The 20373-nt window shown below is 36.7% G+C and overlaps 1 protein-coding gene across 2 annotated transcripts in view; it reads right to left on the bottom strand.

Moving 5' to 3' along the window:
- The window catches only part of LOC134541895 (lachesin-like), a 387782-nt gene extending 368475 nt beyond the window's left edge, over nucleotides 1-19307 (bottom strand). The window contains exon 1 of one of the 2 annotated variants that reach the window (XM_063385625.1): nucleotides 18071-19307. The gene's annotated coding sequence lies outside the window, so the exon portion shown is untranslated. The remainder of the gene's footprint in view (nucleotides 1-18070) is intronic. The other variant, XM_063385626.1, reaches the window with a different exon arrangement.
- Nucleotides 19308-20373: the final 1066 nt, after the last annotated feature.

Genomic DNA, 20373 nt, shown 5'->3' with positions numbered 1-20373 from the left:
ACGCCACTTTTGAGGTATTTTACTTAGCGCGTTTTTTTTTAAATGTGGTTTTCCGGTAGGCCTATTCCACGGATCTGTTATTTCGATTATTTTTAACGAAACCTGCATATCGAAACTTATCTAAGCATGTAGTTTTTTTAGGAGCTCCATACATAAAGAGAAGAAAGCGAATTCCGTTGGTGCTAACATCTTGTGGAGTTGAATTACTCTTTTTAAAAACTCCAGCACATTGAACTCAATCTTGTTTTACAAACATTTTAAAAACACTTGTTTTACCCTTCTTGAAAAATACTGATGTCGTATCCCAACCAGTTATTGCGTGGAAAAATAGTAAATGATTTTGACACTTTGCAAAAGTAGATAATCTTTTCGATGAATATATTTCCGATTGATGTTGAGCTTTTCCAGGTTTAAAAAAAAATAGTTTTTTTTTTCGATTGGAGTTCAAGCAGTGAGTAATAAAAGTATGCCTACATCTTCACCTACAACAATAGTTGTATTTTGTTAAATTGAATTGCTCCCTTCAGGAGTCACGTTAGCCCAGGATGCCAAGGGGATTATCACCCCTTACATCAGCATCATTATTAGCATGTTTTACCAATATCTTTTAAGCACAAAACTTTTCTTTCAACATTGAAATGAACGGAGATTTGTTGTGAGTATTTGCAAGAAATTTATGTTGACTGGTAGAAACTGTCAAAGATTGATCAAATAAAATATCAGAAGATGAAGATGTTGTTGAAGTTCTACGACGTTGTTCTGCGGATTTAATATTTCTCGTACAATCATTATAGCCATCAAATACGAAAATAACTCTGGAACAAAAATGTCGACGTACATACTGAACGTTTTTATGTAAGATATTGTGTGATCGCCTATTTCAATCTGACTAGCCCGGTCATTGGCAGACCAACAAAGAAAGTAATTTGGTTAATACTAAATTTTGAGAAACTCTAAAGAACATATTTGATCTCTGAGTATAAGTTTATGATTATTGGTGTTGAATCAATAACAATCATAAACATGTTAAGTTAAGGTGATCCACTGGGTTATTTATAAACACAAAATTGTACTTATTATTAATCTTAAGTTTTAATTCAATTTCAATGATAACGCAAACGATTCACTGTTGAAATATGAATAGTTATATTACTGGAAATGATATTGTTTTCACATTACAACATGTTAATGGGAATTTTTACAATAGCTATATTCAGTAGAATAGTTTAAGATTAATATTGCACAACCTGTGTAATAGGGCACCTCTTTGAATAAAATTCAATATTTATATTGCAATATTCAAATGTAGTAGTGTTTTAAAATTATTTCAGCTCAATCGGGACTCTTCGATTATTCTCTCGGGTTATATGGGTGTAAGTAGACGAATCATACATAAGATTGATACACAGCTGTCGAGTTATGTACTGCTATTAATTATAAGCTTGTGGAGTTGTAAAGATGTAAAATTTTCTCATAGTTCATATTTACCTCAGAATATGCCGCAAGTTAAGGAAAATACCACCTTAAGATATGGTATTTCAACGATACCGGGAACTGCGGATCTCAGTAACTACATTCGTACGGACGTAGTGATGTCCTAGCTCTCGATCTTCCTGATGATGACTCCACAGGAACAGCGACTCTCGATCGTCCTGATGATGGGTCTTCAGGAACAGCGGCTCTCGATCGTCCTGATGATGGGTCTCCAAATCGGCGATTCTTGATGACGACGAAGGGCAGTTGTTCACATTCTTGATAATGATGCAGGGATTTACTATCCTCGATGACGCATATGTAGTTCTTGACTATCTTTGACGACGACTATGTAGTTCTGGTCTATCTTCGATGACGACTATGTAGTTCTTTAATACTTTCGACGACGATTATGTAGTTCTGGTCGAATATTGGCAGCGATGAACTTTAAGTTTTATATAAATTGTAGATTCGTACATTTCTCGAAATCTCAGTCAATTTTACTGCTTATCATTTTCTTCTTTCATGCTCGCCGTTCGAATTCATCCTTCCTAATAAAAATTCTCCATCTAACTTGTAATTCAATAGCCAGAATAGAGGAAGTAGGCAAATAAATATGTTTTAAATCCAAAGATATCGTTGTTAAAAGTTACTATGAAGTATAATGAAAAGAAAAATAAGAAGGTTTCCCAAAACACAAGTTGTGGCAATACTTCACAAATAAATATAAACAAATTTTGAAATTAAATAACATTATTAATTACTATAAACTACTGTTTTGTTTATAATATCTAAGATAAAACAGGTATACGACCCTAGCCACGCAGACAATTAATTGAACAGGAGACAGATGTTGCTCAAGGTTACACTGGCGTATAAAATGAGGGACTGGGTTTCTTTTTACCCGACATACTCATATTTATAATATATATATTTTATATGTTTAAGTTACACTGACCGATATAATACTAGTTTTACTTGTATTACAGCTTCAGTGATGTATATACGTGGTGTACTTATACATATTATGACGATTACAACTCTTTCAACTTTTTGAATCATTATATCTCAGAAACGGTGGCTCTTAGGAAAAGAAATATTTTAACATTTGTTATAGATAATTATCTTATCTACAATTTTCGTCTGGGCTAATTTTATTATAAAGTTACCGTTTTGCTGAAAATCGTGAAAACCCGGTTTTTGTGGCCTTTGACCCCGAGTAAATGTTTTTCCAGGTGTCGGATCGATGATTACTTTTTGGATTTCATTTACAATGGTGCATTGAACAATCCTACCAATTTTCAGCTGACTGCGAATTTTTGTAACTTGACTCCTATTTTTTGGTTTAATTTGACCGGACAGCAGATAACTTTACAGGTATTCGAAAACAGGTCCTCACAAATGCATTTGAGGTAACTCGTAGAGTACTGATATTATATTTACGTCTTAATTTATGTCAGAATATCATGAAACCAAAGTAAAGATCGTACTTATTAACTATCCCTTGATTTTTAGAAGTTATTAAATTTTAAAATCCTTAATTACTTATGACTAAATTTTTGTTTAGAATAATCTACACCTTTAAAATCCTATGAAAAATTATTCTAGAATATTCGTATAAATGAAAGGTAAAAATATTTTTAATGTAATATTGTTGATGTAAAGTTTGATGAAATTCAAATATGTGCTACTGTTTGTTACTTTGCGTGGAGATTGGGTCAACACTATTTAATTAATTATATATATATATATATATATATATATATATATATATATAACTAGAACTTTACACATGCTGTGTAATCATCTGAAGGTAATCATTCAATGAGTTTGCGATACCACATAAAAACATTTAATAAAACTTAATTTAGATTAAAATTAGGTGTCAGTTAAATTATCAACATGAAAAATTGACACACAGAAAAAATTTTACATTTTGATTAAAGTCTGTTATATAGATATATTCAATGAGTTTGGTTGTGTATTACAATAAATTGTAACACAGTTTTCCTGTCTTTTCAATATGTTTGAGTTTAAGTAAGTTTGTCTCTCTCTCTCTATACTGTGTAGATAAAAATAACATAATATAAGCCATTAAACATAAAAACATTTTATATATGATTTTGTTATCACACACATTAAAATTTATTAATTATTTAACATAATTTTGTAAAACATCCAAGGCTTGTAAGCACACCTACATTTGATAAATATTGTACAAATTTACAAAAGCAATTGTTTCTGTCTCAAAATTACACGCGGAAAATTTTTATTTACCTAACATTGAAGACATTATTGATATTATTTAAAAGAAAAATTACTCGGTAGAGGAAGAATGCTACATAATCATATAATATTACAGTATTACTAAAAATATATTTTTAATGTTAACAGAACATTCTACGAAACGTGAGAAAGTTTTCTGAAAGGGATACATTTACGTTAAATAATTTACGTGATATATTCTGTAAGGCTGAGAATTCAACGAGAATGAAATGATAATATAGAGAAATCTGATATTCGTTCACGAGTGAGTTGAGACGTAACTGTCGGTTCTCATCCCAGTACAGATTTAAATGTAGGTACCATAGCGGGTCACATTAAAAAAAAAGTGCTGATCCTGTTCGAACCATAATGACGTTTGATGATTCGGCAAAATAACTAATCCGGCATGGCCAAGGTCCCGAGCGTGCCGGATTAAAGGACCCTTAAATGTATTTAGTAAAGCGTTGAGAGTGGATTTTGTTCCGTGTTGCGCCTCCCCGGCTGAAGCGAGCGCGATACTCTGGAAATTGGGATGTCGAGGAAGCGAATACCATCAAAAGCCACCCGGAGTGGCTGTGCTGCAGAGGAACGGGCAGGTGGAGGATCGTTTGTTTCAGCTTCCCAGCTTATGTCAACAGATAAGCTCCACTCCAGAATATTCGAGAAGGGAATGGAACCCATCCAACGATGCGATCTTTTCCTCTCTCTCTCTCTCTCTCACACTCTTTTTCTCCTCCTCTCTCCGCTCGGAGATTGATCTGCGAAGGTGTCAGGCAGATATCGCTGCGAACGTTTTCCCGACATCATCTCCAGGGACGCGTGGAAGAAATCAATCTGATAAACCAACAGCTGGAGGGATCAAAGGTTTCGAGGGGTGGCCTCCGCCCTCTCTTTTAAACCGCCTATTCGCCCTTATCGTCTTTCTCATCCCTGCCTTGGACGTCTAGAAGCTCGGAAGAATTTTGAAGGAAAAAAATATAGGCTTAAGATTTTTATCTTTCACATCATTTGGATATATACCGTCATAACGCTGCGGAGATATATTTTCTGTATCCCATAGATATAAGACAAATAGATTCTTTCTTCTAGCACAGAGATATTTCTGCATAACCATTATTTTTATTCTTTTCATACAATAACATCATTTTGGGCACCCTCTCTTCCAAATATAAAAATAAATTTGAGAAACAACACGTATCAGCTTATTAATACCGTAATAAATAACATGAACATTTTTTGGACACATTCTTTGAGAAAATAAATTATTCCATTAATAATTAGTGTTTTAAAAATGAATAATTTAAAAAAAAAAATTTTGATTCAATTTTAACGTGTTGTATGTGTCTGCCACAAAACTCAACATTAGAAATTTTGTCCCGAAAATTTGCATTTCCCCAATGAAAGATTTGCACGTCAGTAGCAAACGTAAGTTTGTTGGTTAATGTGTGTGTGTATATATATATATATATATATATATATATATATATATATTTATATATATAGTGAGCCTCTTTTAGGGATTTTGTCTGCTAGTTTCATTTGAAACTAAGGGTTGCCACTGGTAGAAGACTAACGAATACTGAAATTGTTTGAAGTTATTTTATTTGTAATGTACACTAATTTTATTATATTCTTGATTTCCTTTAATAATTTTTATAAGAGCTATAATAATCTCAGCGATAGGCTTGTCTGTTTGATTTACACTTCCACACTTCCTAAGATAAACTGGAAAATACTACAATCTATTGTGAATTTCGAAAGTTACTTAAGGCTCGGTCCAACAAACCATGCTAAATTTTAAAAACCTTGTCGTTAATATTATTTAAAGTTTAAAACTGAAATTCTTACACGATACCTCCCTTGAATTTGTTGTTATATCAAAACAGTTAACAATATGTAGCTATTAACTTAGTTTAACATAATGGGTGTACAATTTTGCGGAAGTTTTTATTACTGTTGTAATATGCACGAATTGTTACACCTATTATTTTTTTTACATTAAGGTAATATCTTTAAAGAAATGTCTACATAACAACAAATTCAAGGGAGGAAAAATGTTAAAATTTTAGGAAAAGCTCTTAAATCATAGTAATGAGAAGAAAATTAAAATATGAAATTACGTCTCAAAAGACGAATCCTTAATGCCATGTAAAGATTTTTTTTCTTTTGTAACGGGTCTAATTATTCAACCAATTAGGCACACAATAATAAACATAAGTAGTATAGGAATGGGCATACTGGGACTGGGTTCTGGGTGTGGATTGTGATTGTCGGTCCGCCATCTTGGATTGTGACGTCACGGCGGCCATCTTGGACGAGCGTAACGGGACACAGAATAACGGGACACAGCGTAACGGGACATAACGTAACGGGACAAGTAGATCACGGCGGCCATTTTGGATCCGCCATCTTGGATCCGCCATTTTGGATGACGTCATTATGTTCTCGAAAATTCCGGCGATGTGTTTTCCGCCATTTTGGATGATGACGTCACCGTTACAATTTTCGTTACGGCCACCATCTTTTACTTTTTTATTTATTATCCGATTTTAACGAATTTTTTTTTTAAATTTATAAAAAATTCAAATAATAAAATTTTAATAAAAAATATTTAAAAAATAAACTTTTACGACACGGAGTTCGGAGTCCTCGGTTCGAACCCGGTGAGGGCAAAAAAATTAAAAAATGGCGACCGATCCTTCCCTCACAGTGACTGCTGGCATACTGACTCCCACCACTTTTTTCATAGCATATATATCATCCGGCAGTATGACGTCATGTACGCCATCTTGAAATTTGGACGCCATCTTGAAAATCTTTATTTATTATCCGATTTTAATGAAAAAAATTCCAAAATTCATCAAAAAATTAACGTATTTGAATTCTGTTTGATTATATCGATGTACGTCCTTGGTTCGATTCCCGGCGAGAGTAAACGGTCGATCCTTCCTCCATGAAAGCTACCTAGACTGATCTACCACCAACAATACCAAGGTATATATCGTCAACTGGTATGACATCATGTCCGCCATCTTGTCTTCATCTGCTGGAGACCACCATCTTGTTTTCGTCCGCTAGAGTGTGCCGATACCATGTAGTATAATTATCTGGTCACCATACTTGTGTCCTCAACTGTTGACATTGAACATTGACCTTTACCTTGAACCTTGACCTTGAAAATTGACCCTGACCTTGAAATTTGACCTTGACCTTGAAATTTGACCTTGACCTTGAAATTTGACTTTGTCCTGGAAATTTGACTTTGCCTTGTCGTCCATCATGGATCCGACATTTTATGTTCAGTACATGCTACCAGAGGATACCACCTGCTGGAGTACACCATCTTGTGTGTGTACTTGTATTATAGAGTACATTTCCATCTAGATAATTTTATTCTAACCCGCTACAGTGCAGTAATCATTTATTACCGAGGTGCCCCCGCCATCATGAAATTCGACCGCCATCTTGAAATCATGTAATAATGTAGCTAGAAAAGCGGGAAAAAATCCAAAATTCATTAAATAAATCACTCATTAACTTACATATCGATTCGATCCGCTCCAGTCCTTGGCTCTATCCTCGATCGATGCAAAACATTTAATTTTATGAAAAAAAATAATAATTCCAATAAACCATGTTCAACATTCGTAAAGAGACTTTAAATCCTCTACTACCATCATCATATCAGACGACAAGACTACCATAGTGGAAATTCGTAATTGTAATGCTAGAGATTCGGGAAAAAGTTCAAAACTCATTAAATAAATTGTAATCTATATACTGATTGATTAGATCGACTAAGGTCCTTGGTTCGATCCCTTGTCGATACAAAACAACTTTAATTTTAAAAAAGTACCAGAAAAGTGTAAGGTTCGAGGAATAAAACACCTAAAAGTCTTTTACAAACATAATATTTATTACACAATTTCTATCCTACTACAGAATCACTTGCGAAAGCCAGCAATCTTATAAAAATTTAGCCCTGCATAGACGTACAACGACTACTTCTTAGCTCCAAATGGCTCCAAATGCTCCAAACGGCCTCCAAATGGCTCCAAAAGCTCCAACAGCCTCCAAATGCTTAACACAGTTCCAAATGGCTCCAAATGCTCCAAACGGCCTCCAAATGCTTGACAGCTCCAAATGTTTCCAGCAGCTCCAAATGCTCCAAATGCTTGACAGATCCAACAGCTCCAACAGCCTCCAAATGCTTGACAGCTCCAAATGTTTCCAGCAGCTCCAAATGCTCCAAATTCTTGACAGCTCCAAATGCTTCAAAAGGCTCCAAATGCTCCAAATGACTCCAAAAGGCTCCAAATGCTCCAACAGCTCCAAAAAAAAGGCTCCAAATGCTCCAACAGCCTCCAATGCATAACACAGCTCCAAATGGCTCCAAATGTTCCAAACGGCCTCCAAATGGCTCCAACAGCCTCCAAATGCTTAACACAGCTCTAAATGGCTCCAAATGCTCCAAACGGCCTCCAAATGCTTGACAGCTCCAAATGTCTCCAGCAGCTCCAAATGCTCCAACAGCTCCAAAAAAAGGCTCCAAATGCTCCAACAGCCTCCAAATGCTTAACACAGCTCCAAATGGCTCCAAATTCTTGACAGCTCCAAATGCATAACACAGCTCCAAATGCATAACACAGCTCCAAATGGCTCCAAATGTTCCAAACGGCCTCCAAATGCTTGACAGCTCCAAATGTCTCCAGCAGCTCCAAATTCTCCAACAGCTCCAAAAAAAGGCTCCAAATGCTCCAACAGCCTACAAATGCTTAACACAGCTCCAAATGGCTCCAAATGCTTGGCAGCTCCAAATGCTTCAAAAGGCTCCAAATGCTCCAAATGGCTCCAACAGCTCCAAAAGACTCCAAATGCTTCAAAAGGCTCCAATTGCTCCAAGAGCTCCATATTCAATTGGTTCCAACTGATTCCTATTACTTTTATCGAACTTGGCATGATTACTAACATGTCTTTATCAGTATACATTTTGACTGGCAGTGGTAACGTTTTTTACACCTTTAAGTTATAAGTTTTATTTAGAAATCAGATTTCGATAAATGATAGCTTCCATCTGGAAAGAAAATATATTAATTTATCTTCAAGTTTATACACATACATTTAATTTAATCCATTATTGTATGTAGCCAGCTTCCCTCAGTTCTTTGAGTATGAAGGATATTTCTTTAATGTTCGAATAGTTTCCTGCACAAAGCGATCCATGTAGTAGTCGTAGCCTGTTAACCAATATGTTAGGATCTTCCCATGAGGTATAATCAATCTCTTCTGCTGCCTTCATCATCCTTGCATGTTTATAATAAATATTATCTCTGGTGTCTATCGTTTTAACACCAACCACAAGGTCACTTTCGTCATCTTGACAGTGATTATCACAAGCTTGATCAGGATAATTTATTTTATTACGTCGTTTCCATCGTTTTGGTCTCAAACCACCATCACAGTCTTCGCTCTTGCATGCTTTTGGTGCTTCAGTACAGTACTCAATCATGTCAGCCTCAGATGTGTCACCACAATCTTCAATCATGCCAGCTTCTGATGTGTCACCACAGTCTTCAATCATGTCAGCACCACAAACTTGATCAGGATAATTTATTTTATTACGTCGTTTCCATCGTTTTGGTCTCAGACTGCCATCACAGTCTTCAATCTTGCCTGCTTTAGGTGTTTCAGTACAGTACTCAATCATGTCAGCCTCAGATGTGTCACCACAATCTTCAATCATGCCAGCATCAGATGATTCATCAAAGTCTTCGACCTTGTAAGTTTCAGGTGGTTCTCCATCTTTCACATTTTTATGGAGACGACTAGATATTGGAGTAAATATATTTTCATTTCTAATGTGGTTACAACTTCCTTCGTTTGTTTTAAATTTTAAATTATTATCTTGATCTAGATCAGTAATTTTAGCATTAGCTTTTTCGCCTTCGTTCCTCTTCCGCGATGTTGTAGCCCAGTCTTCGTTATCTTTATTCATCTTAATTGTACAGGTCTTGTAATGTATATCCAAGTAATATCTTCTACCAAAGGATTTCTGACACTGACTGCAATGAAATGGTTTTTGACAAGGACCCAAATTACACTCGCTTCTCTCATGTCGTTTAGCATTCTTTCTCAAGGTAAACACCTTGCTACAGTATCTACAGTGATGACGTTTTGATACAGCAACAAATCCCGTTTCAGGATTCATATTAGTTATTGAGACTAATGCCAGATGCAAACTAAGAGTTTTAAATTAGATATATTACTTAAATAGAATTTTTTAATTATTTCATCAGCGAGAATTAATTTATCTCATTCAAAGGTACTTGTTGCAAGTAGTTCTGCTTTTCAACAACAGATGTCGCCACATGTTACTTGCAGGTAAATAATATTTAGTTCTTTTATGCGGGATGCGGGATGCTCACTAACGATCGCAAAAGAAGGATGGCTTCGCTAGACTCCAAGGAGAAGGAAGTTCGTCCATCCTGTTAGTGCTTCTTAGATTTCTCAGAGATTATTTGACTGAGTAATGATATTTTTTTTTTTAAATTTCCACCTGATAAAAATATTACAAGTGCTGATTTATTGGCAGAATTTCAATAATTAAATGCAACCTTGAATAAAAAAAATGACATGACTCATTAAGTAAAAAATTCTTCATGCAGAGATCAATTCCTCATCAGTAACCAGAAGCACTCGGAGAAAACCATCAGATGTCTAGTCAGGAATAATCAGAAGCACCCAGAGAAAACCATCATAATATTGTCAAGAATAAACGGGAGCACACGGAGAAATCCACCATAATATTGACAAGAATAATCAGGAGCACACGGAGAAAACCACCGCAAGTTTTCTTTGATATCATAAAATTTCAGGGAAAAAAAATAATAAAAAATAAAAATAAATTAATAAAAAATTAAAAAAAAAATAAAATAAAAAATACATAAATATATTCTGCTAGCTTGTGAACTTCTCATTGTTGAACAAAGATAGAGTTCTAGTACAAGCCAGAATTTTATGTATTTTTTATTTTATTTTTTTTTTAATTTTTTATTAATTTATTTTTATTTTTTATTATTTTTTTTCCCTGAAATTTAATGATATCAAAGAAAACTTGCGGTGGTTTTCTCCGTGTGCTCCTGATTATTCTTGTCAATATTATGGTGGATTTCTCCGTGTGCTCCCGTTTATTCTTGACAATATTATGATGGTTTTCTCTGGGTGCTTCTGATTATTCCTGACTAGACATCTGATGGTTTTCTCCGAGTGCTTCTGGTTACTGATGAGGAATTGATCTCTGCATGAAGAATTTTTTACTTAATGAGTCATGTCATTTTTTTTATTCAAGGTTGCATTTAATTATTGAAATTCTGCCAATAAATCAGCACTTGTAATATTTTTATCAGGTGGAAATTTAAAAAAAAAAATATCATTACTCAGTCAAATAATCTCTGAGAAATCTAAGAAGCACTAACAGGATGGACGAACTTCCTTCTCCTTGGAGTCTAGCGAAGCCATCCTTCTTTTGCGATCGTTAGTGAGCATCCCGCATCCCGCATAAAAGAACTAAATATTATTTACCTGCAAGTAACATGTGGCGACATCTGTTGTTGAAAAGCAGAACTACTTGCAACAAGTACCTTTGAATGAGATAAATTAATTCTCGCTGATGAAATAATTAAAAAATTCTATTTAAGTTATATATCTAATTTAAAACTCTTAGTTTGCATCTGGCATTAGTCTCAATAACTAATATGAATCCTGAAACGGGATTTGTTGCTGTATCAAAACGTCATCACTGTAGATACTTTAGCAAGGTGTTTACCTTGAGAAAGAATGCTAAACGACATGAGAGAAGCGAGTGTAATTTGGGTCCTTGTCAAAAACCATTTCATTGCAGTCAGTGTCAGAAATCCTTTGGTAGAAGATATTACTTGGATAGACATTACAAGACCTGTACAATTAAGATGAATAAAGATAACGAAGACTGGGCTACAACATCGCGGAAGAGGAACGAAGGCGAAAAAGCTAATGCTAAAATTACTGATCTAGATCAAGATAATAATTTAAAATTTAAAACAAACGAAGGAAGTTGTAACCACATTAGAAATGAAAATATATTTACTCCAATATCTAGTCGTCTCCATGAAAATGTGAAAGATGGAGAACCACCTGAAACTTACAAGGTCGAAGACTTTGATGAATCATCTGAGGCTGGCATGATTGAAGATTGTGGTGACACATCTGAGGCTGACATGATTGAGTACTGTACTGAAACACCTAAAGCAGGCAAGATTGAAGACTGTGATGGCAGTCTGAGACCAAAACGATGGAAACGACGAAATAAAATAAATTATCCTGATCAAGTTTGTGGTGCTGACATGATTGAAGACTGTGGTGACACATCAGAAGCTGGCATGATTGAAGATTGTGGTGACACATCTGAGGCTGACATGATTGAGTACTGTACTGAAGCACCAAAAGCATGCAAGAGCGAAGACTGTGATGGTGGTTTGAGACCAAAACGATGGAAACGACGTAATAAAATAAATTATCCTGATTAAGCTTGTGATAATCACTGTCAAGATGACGAAAGTGACCTTGTGGTTGGTGTTAAAACGATAGACACCAGAGATAATATTTATTATAAACATGCAAGGATGATGAAGGCAGCAGAAGAGATTGATTATACCTCATGGGAAGATCCTAACATATTGGTTAACAGGCTACGACTACTACATGGATCGCTTTGTGCAGGAAACTATTCGAACATTAAAGAAATATCCTTCATACTCAAAGAACTGAGGGAAGCTGGCTACATACAATAATGGATTAAATTAAATGTATGTGTATAAACTTGAAGATAAATTAATATATTTTCTTTCCAGATGGAAGCTATCATTTATCGAAATCTGATTTCTAAATAAAACTTATAACTTAAAGGTGTAAAAAACGTTACCACTGCCAGTCAAAATGTATACTGATAAAGACATGTTAGTAATCATGCCAAGTTCGATAAAAGTAATAGGAATCAGTTGGAACCAATTGAAGATGGAGCTCTTGGAGCAATTGGAGCCTTTTGAAGCATTTGGAGTCTTTTGGAGCTGTTGGAGCCATTTTGAGCATTTGGAGCCTTTTGAAGCATTTGGAGCTGCCAAGCATTTGGAGCCATTTGGAGCTGTGTTAAGCATTTGTAGGCTGTTGGAGCATTTGGAGCCTTTTTTTGGAGCTGTTGGAGAATTTGGAGCTGCTGGAGACATTTGGAGCTGTCAAGCATTTGGAGGCCGTTTGGAACATTTGGAGCCATTTGGAGCTGTGTTAAGCATTTGGAGGCTGTTGGAGCATTTGGAGCCTTTTTTTGGAGCTGTTGGAGCATTTGGAGCTGCTGGAGACATTTGGAGCTGTCAAGCATTTGGAGGCCGTTTGGAGCATTTGGAGCCATTTAGAGCTGTGTTAAGCATTTGGAGGCTGTTGGAGCCATTTGGAGGCCGTTTGGAACATTTGGAGCCATTTGGAGCTGTGTTATGCATTGGAGGCTGTTGGAGCATTTGGAGCCTTTTTTTTGGAGCTGTTGGAGCATTTCGAGCCTTTTGGAGTCATTTGGAGCATTTGGAGCCTTTTGAAGCATTTGGAGCTGTCAAGAATTTGGAGCATTTGGAGCTGCTGGAAACATTTGGAGCTGTCAAGCATTTGGAGGCTGTTGGAGCTGTTGGAGCTGTCAAGCATTTGGAGCATTTGGAGCTGCTGGAAACATTTGGAGCTGTCAAGCATTTGGAGGCCGTTTGGAGCATTTGGAGCCATTTGGAACTGTGTTAAGCATTTGGAGGCTGTTGGAGCTTTTGGAGCCATTTGGAGGCCGTTTGGAGCATTTGGAGCCATTTGGAGCTAAGAAGTAGTCGTTGTACGTCTATGCAGGGCTTAATTTTTATAAGATTGCTGGCTTTCGCAAGTGATTCTGTAGTAGGATAGAAATTGTGTAATAAATATTATGTTTGTAAAAGACTTTTAGGTGTTTTATTCCTCGAACCTTACACTTTTCTGGTACTTTTTTAAAATTAAAGTTGTTTTGTATCGACAAGGGATCGAACCAAGGACCTTAGTCGATCTAATCAATCAGTATATAGATTACAATTTATTTAATGAGTTTTGAACTTTTTCCCGAATCTCTAGCATTACAATTACGAATTTCCACTATGGTAGTCTTGTCGTCTGATATGATGATGGTAGTAGAGGATTTAAAGTCTCTTTACGAATGTTGAACATGGTTTATTGGAATTATTATTTTTTTCATAAAATTAAATGTTTTGCATCGATCGAGGATAGAGCCAAGGACTGGAGCGGATCGAATCGATATGTAAGTTAATGAGTGATTTATTTAATGAATTTTGGATTTTTTCCCGCTTTTCTAGCTACATTATTACATGATTTCAAGATGACGGTCGAATTTCATGATGGCGGGGGCACCTCGGTAATAAATGATTACTGCACTGTAGCGGGTTAGAATAAAATTATCTAGATGGAAATGTACTCTATAATACAAGTACACACACAAGATGGTGTACTCCAGCATGTGGTATCCTCTGGTAGCATGTACTGAACATAAAATGTCGGATCCATGATGGACGACAAGGCAAAGTCAAATTTCCAGGACAAAGTCAAATTTCAAGGTCAAGGTCAAATTTCAAGGTCAGGGTCAATTTTCAAGGTCAAGGTTCAAGGTAAAGGTCAATGTTCAATGTCAACAGTTGAGGACACAAGTATGGTGACCAGATAATTATACTACATGGTATCGGCACACTCTAGCGGACGAAAACAAGATGGTGGTCTCCAGCGGATGAAGACAAGATGGCGGACATGATGTCATACCAGTTGACGATATATACCTTGGTATTGTTGGTGGTAGATCAGTCTAGGTAGCTTTCATGGAGGAAGGATCGACCGTTTACTCTCGCCGGGAATCGAACCAAGGACGTACATCGATATAATCAAACAGAATTCAAATACGTTAATTTTTTGATGAATTTTGGAATTTTTTTCATTAAAATCGGATAATAAATAAAGATTTTCAAGATGGCGTCCAAATTTCAAGATGGCGTACATGACGTCATACTGCCGGATGATATATATGCTATGAAAAAAGTGGTGGGAGTCAGTATGCCAGCAGTCACTGTGAGGGAAGGATCGGTCGCCATTTTTTAATTTTTTTGCCCTCACCGGGTTCGAACCGAGGACTCCGAACTCCGTGTCGTAAAAGTTTATTTTTTAAATATTTTTTATTAAAATTTTATTATTTGAATTTTTTATAAATTTTAAAAAAAAATTCGTTAAAATCGGATAATAAATAAAAAAGTAAAAGATGGTGGCCGTAACGAAAATTGTAACGGTGACGTCATCATCCAAAATGGCGGAAAACACATCGCCGGAATTTTCTAGAACATAATTACGTCATCCAAAATGGCGGATCCAAGATGGCGGATCCAAAATGGCCGCCGTGATCTACTTGTCCCGTTACGTTATGTCCCGTTACGCTGTGTCCCGTTATGCTGTGTCCCGTTACGCTCGTCCAAGATGGCCGCCGTGACGTCACAATCCAAGATGGCGGACCGACAATCACAATCCACACCCAGAACCCAGTCCCAGTATGCCCATTCCTATACTACTAACATAGTTATGCTTCACAATAAGTGAGGTCAACATACGCAAGAGCCAGCGCAAGTGTAATATTGTATATTACAAGTGTGGCACTTTGATGAGTGTAGAGGGAGGGGTAGAATTATCCCCCACCCCCCCGGGCAAAAAATGCAAAGGCGCTCCGGGTTGTTTGTTAATCCACCATAAGATCTAGAAAAGAAATTTTCCCTTAAAATATTGGATCCGTCTGTATAAAATCACCTATTTCAATAATTGCGATGTCATATTAAACGGCGATATATATATTTGCTAAGAAAATTATCGCCTGTTAGCTCTAAAAAAATTAAATACTCATGTGTCGAGTAAGTATTTGATAAAAATTCTCCTTTGTTGTTGCAATTTTTCGCAATCCTCTGTGCTGTCACTTGACGAAAGTTTCGTCATCCGACGGAACAGGAGAGCCGTGTCCACACGAATCGCCTCCTTTGTTAGGGAGAGCAAAGAGGGTCTTTGAAAAGATCGGAATCTTCTTATAACTTTGCTCGAAAATCTTCCGCCCCCACTCGACTGATTTTAAAACACTCCTGGCCTTCCTTTTTTTTTTATGTAGTCTACGCCAATTAATGGAAGCGGGCCTGTTCGGAGGACCGGGATGATGGCTATGGGAAGTTTGAGAGTACGACGAGTGCCTCTTAACTGTTGGCAGGGAGCGCTCGCGGACAGACGAAGGCCAAGCCTTGCCAGGCATTGCCATTTGGCCTTGGCGATCGGAAAAAAATTAGGGCTTGGATGTTTCCACGACACTGCTCAATTCCCTGGCGACTGCACATTAAGGCCGGTTTTTTTCTTCTCGCTGGGTCAGTTAATTTAGTAAACTCGCCGTGGTGCTTACATAACTGTTCATTCGAGTGGTTCAGCAAAACTGCGAGAAAGCTCAATCGTTTCAGTAAAATGAATATTTGACTGTCGGGTAGCTTCCTGCACCCCACCCCACTCGCCCTCTTCCAAAAACGTCGTCGTTTGTACCTTTCCAGTAGAGTTCATTAGCAGACTGCTCGACACTCGAACATTGATCAAACCCGCTTCTTGCCTTGTGTGAACGCATACACACCTTCTTGCCTATCAGTCGCCCCTGGCATAGTGTAAACAAGCCTTCACCTAAAGCAGTACATATATATTTTTATGATTACTATCAAAACTTGGAAAAATTGTTGTGCATTAAGAGAACTAGGATATTTTATAGTGAGTAAAATATACTTTGTTCGTATATTGGAAAGCATTCCTATAAAATGTTTACTACACTGCTAATAAATTAAATTAAATAACACTAAACAGGATTATAAAATTTCTTTCAATATTTTATTTTTACATTTTATAATTATAAGGACGCAACTATTTGCTTGACTAAACTAAAAAAAAACAGTTAAGAAAACGTAACTTCCATTTACCAAACAAACATATTATTAAGGGTTAGTTTTCTGTAAAGAATGATAAGTTATAACTCTGTCATAATAACCATTTATCGGTGTTATGCAGATATATATGTGAACCTGTAAAGCAGTTCCTTCCTACCCTACCATGGAAAGCCCCCGACCAGTTCAAAAAAAATCATCCTTCACTCATGCAACTTCGGGGCCAGAAAAAAAAATAAACAAAAAAAACACGATTTTTAAGGATCTAATGTATTTTAGAAATCATAGAGTTACTATTTAAATGTCGTTGACATAAACTAAGCAACCATTAGTTTTAGTTACTTCCACCTACAGAAGCGAAAGCCTTCACCCTGGGGGAAAAAATTATGAACGAATATTTGAGGCAATTATTATATATTTTTAAAGATTGTACATATTATTTATTTTTGTTTTTACTATCCATTTTAACCTATTATTAAAAAAATAATACTTTAAAAAAGATTTTTGAGAATTATATTTATGTAACCTATGCGAAACATAAATAAATTCAAGATGTATAAACAGTGATTATTCTGGTGTGAAATTTTGGGCAAGTTAAAAATGTGATCCACTCTCATTACCAATTACCAGCTCAGGTTTAACGGGTATTACTGAGGAGGAGCCAATTGTAACAACACGTGGTCAAATTTCTTCATACAAGTGGTGTTTTAAATTTTTACATGACTAATCTTCGGATGTGACACTTTTGCAATGCGTATAACATTTAAACATATGCCACATATTTTTTTATTTTTTTTTACCATGGGAAAATTGGCAATTTGATTATATATTCAACTGCCAAAACAATGAAATCACAGATTTCAACAACAAGCAATATACACTGAAGGTTGTAACATGAACGGTCTGGTGTACAAATAAACTTTACCTCGCACTCAATACGCAGGAAGAGACAAACGTCTGGCTCTGATTATATATACACGTGTGTGTAAAACTTCTCATTGTAATGGCTCAGCTTAATGCTGAATGCCATTTGCTATCCTGGCTAAAATAATTTTAAAACCAAACCAAATTGATCACTATTGTCTGTTGTTATACATGGCACAATAATACAGATAAAAATTTTTTTTCCAAGTTTTTATATTTAAGTAAATGTACTTAACAACTGCAAATAAAATTTTTCATAGGTCTTTATCAGGAAACTAGGTTTTGTTGGGTTGTTGCATTATTGTTCTAGGTGTGCTATGTCTGCTACGGCGTCCTAGGAGATCACAGGTTTGAAGCCCACCTACAGTGTCCGGCCGGCACGAAGTGCAGACGGCGGTCCAACAGCCGCGCTCCTCAATGCTCCAGCCAGACGGCTCGGCGGCTCAGCTGCACACTGACAGCTGGGCCGTCGACGGAGGATCGCTCTAAGGCGTTCAAGGTCAATCCGATTTGCTTTTCTTTCTTTTTCTATGCCTGCTGGTGTTTCGGTACCTATCACGCCATTGCAGCAGTTCATTACGTCGTTGAGCTCGTCAACGGGAGAGGCCGATGCAAATTGGTGACAGTCTTTCGTACTGCGCTCGCGTTGCATTTATTTATGCAGCGTCTGGCTGTAAATAACATCGATCACGATTAAAAAAATTGCGCTCTGAAGGAATTGTACTTAGTTTAATTCTGTGCTGGAATGTTAATTTTTGATAAACCATCTCGATTTTTTTTTTATAAATCAACAAACGCGGTGGTTAACATGAGTAAATACTTGATTTAAAAGAAAAATTACTCACTTCTCGTAAAATCTTTTTACTGGTAAGCTACATATTTTTTTAAAACAAACGTTAAGAGTACCATTTACAATAGAAATAAAGTCAGCGATCAATCACAATGTTTTCATTGAAATCTCTGAACCGTATAGGAAGATTATTTTAAGTAAACTATTCTAAAAAGGTTATTTGGTGTTTCATCGTGTTGTTTTCTCTCCGGTGGTTTGAAAACACTGCGAGTCGTACAGAATCATTCGAACGAGGCGCGAAATTTAATATTTATCACGAGCCACAGATAACATTGCCAGATGAAGAAGAAGAATCCGAGAGCAAAGTTCGCAGGTGTATCGAACCAAAGAGCCAATAATCTATGGAGTAGGCGTCTGTTCTGACGTTGAATTCAACTGGTTGGTAATTTGATAGTAAAATAAGTCGTAGCTGTATTGACTCTAATTAGTTTAATAGTTGGAAAAGAACCCTTTCGATCATGTTATGAATTCTGCTAAACAAATATGATTCTGAGACATCTGAAAGTAATCAGCATTAAACTTCGTTGTTACCTGACATTGATTTGCTACGCCGACAGGAACGAAGGCTTGGGGGATCGTTTGCACACTGAATTCAAGTACTACTATGGGAAAGAGAGCACACACGGAACAAATGTATTGCTTCTCACCTGCAGGAGTCAAACTGAGCAATGCCGTCACGTCCGCGCGAGGCCTCAACTCGTGAAAGTGGGGCGATGTTCGTGTCGCCGCCGCCACGCGCCGCGGTCACCCGGGTACTGCCGCGAGGACGAGACCGCGCGGTAATTGGAGGCAAGTCGTCGCCCCGCTGGTACCGCGGCCGGTTCACTCGCGAGTCGTAATTGCGGGCGGCGGCGACCGAAGGACAAGGGGAGACGTCTCCCTCGCCGGCTTTCCCCCTCCTTAACATCCACCCCCGGAGCGAAGGGCCGAGTGCCTTTTCTTTTAATTTCGTCTCCGCTCGTGACGAGGCGGTTTGTTTGTCACCCCGCGCGTCACCCCCTCCTCACCCAACCATCCATCGACCCTAACATCTGTCGTCGTGCAGACGTCGCGTCGATGAGTTGGGACGAGCGTCATTCGAACGGGCCTCCAAGTCTTCTTCTCCGTTCATCGCGGCAAATTAATAACAATTTGTGTGATACTACTGTTCATATACTATTTTTTTGAATGCCTTGAGTGTCAAAGAAAATGTTTACACTGCAGTGAAAATCACAAAAAAAAAAGGGTCTTTAAGTATGCATAAAACATAATACTGAGATACAGGCTAGTTGCGCACATACTGTTTGCAAAGCAGAAGCTTTAAAAGTCCCGTTTTTTAATTTTTTAAGTCTCAGCTCTCGGTATACGGCATTATGTAGTACACAAAGGCCCCCCCTCCCCCCCCAAAAAAAAAATAATCCTTGATAGTAATAACTGTTTAGTGACTTTAAAGAATTTGAATAAAATTCTTTGTCGAAAATCAGGTTCAAAACCGATGTTCAGTAAATTTTCAAGTCTTTTTCGCTTTTACCGGAGCTGTTTCATGATTTAGTTTAACATTTCAGTCTACTAATCAAATGATTTAATAGTCTGAGTATCTGTTCCAACAGCGAATTCTAGTGGCGGGTGCGGAAAATACGTGTGATTCGCGTCAAGAAATGTAACTGAAAAAAAAAAAAAAACTTTTTCGTAAACTTATCATGCTTGGCATTATTTTTAAATAAATCTACGATAAATTTTCGTGTTAAGTTTCATATTATTTGCAACATGAGAACACAAATTTGATCGTTATCGAGGTTATATGATACTCATCTCTAACGAGTACTGAATGACTCGCTC

This window comes from Bacillus rossius, assembly GCF_032445375.1.
Source record: "Bacillus rossius redtenbacheri isolate Brsri chromosome 4 unlocalized genomic scaffold, Brsri_v3 Brsri_v3_scf4_2, whole genome shotgun sequence".
Taxonomy (NCBI): Eukaryota; Metazoa; Arthropoda; class Insecta; order Phasmatodea; family Bacillidae; genus Bacillus; species Bacillus rossius.
Note: the sequence above shows the minus strand (reverse complement) of the source record. Positions and strands in the feature narration are given on the sequence as shown.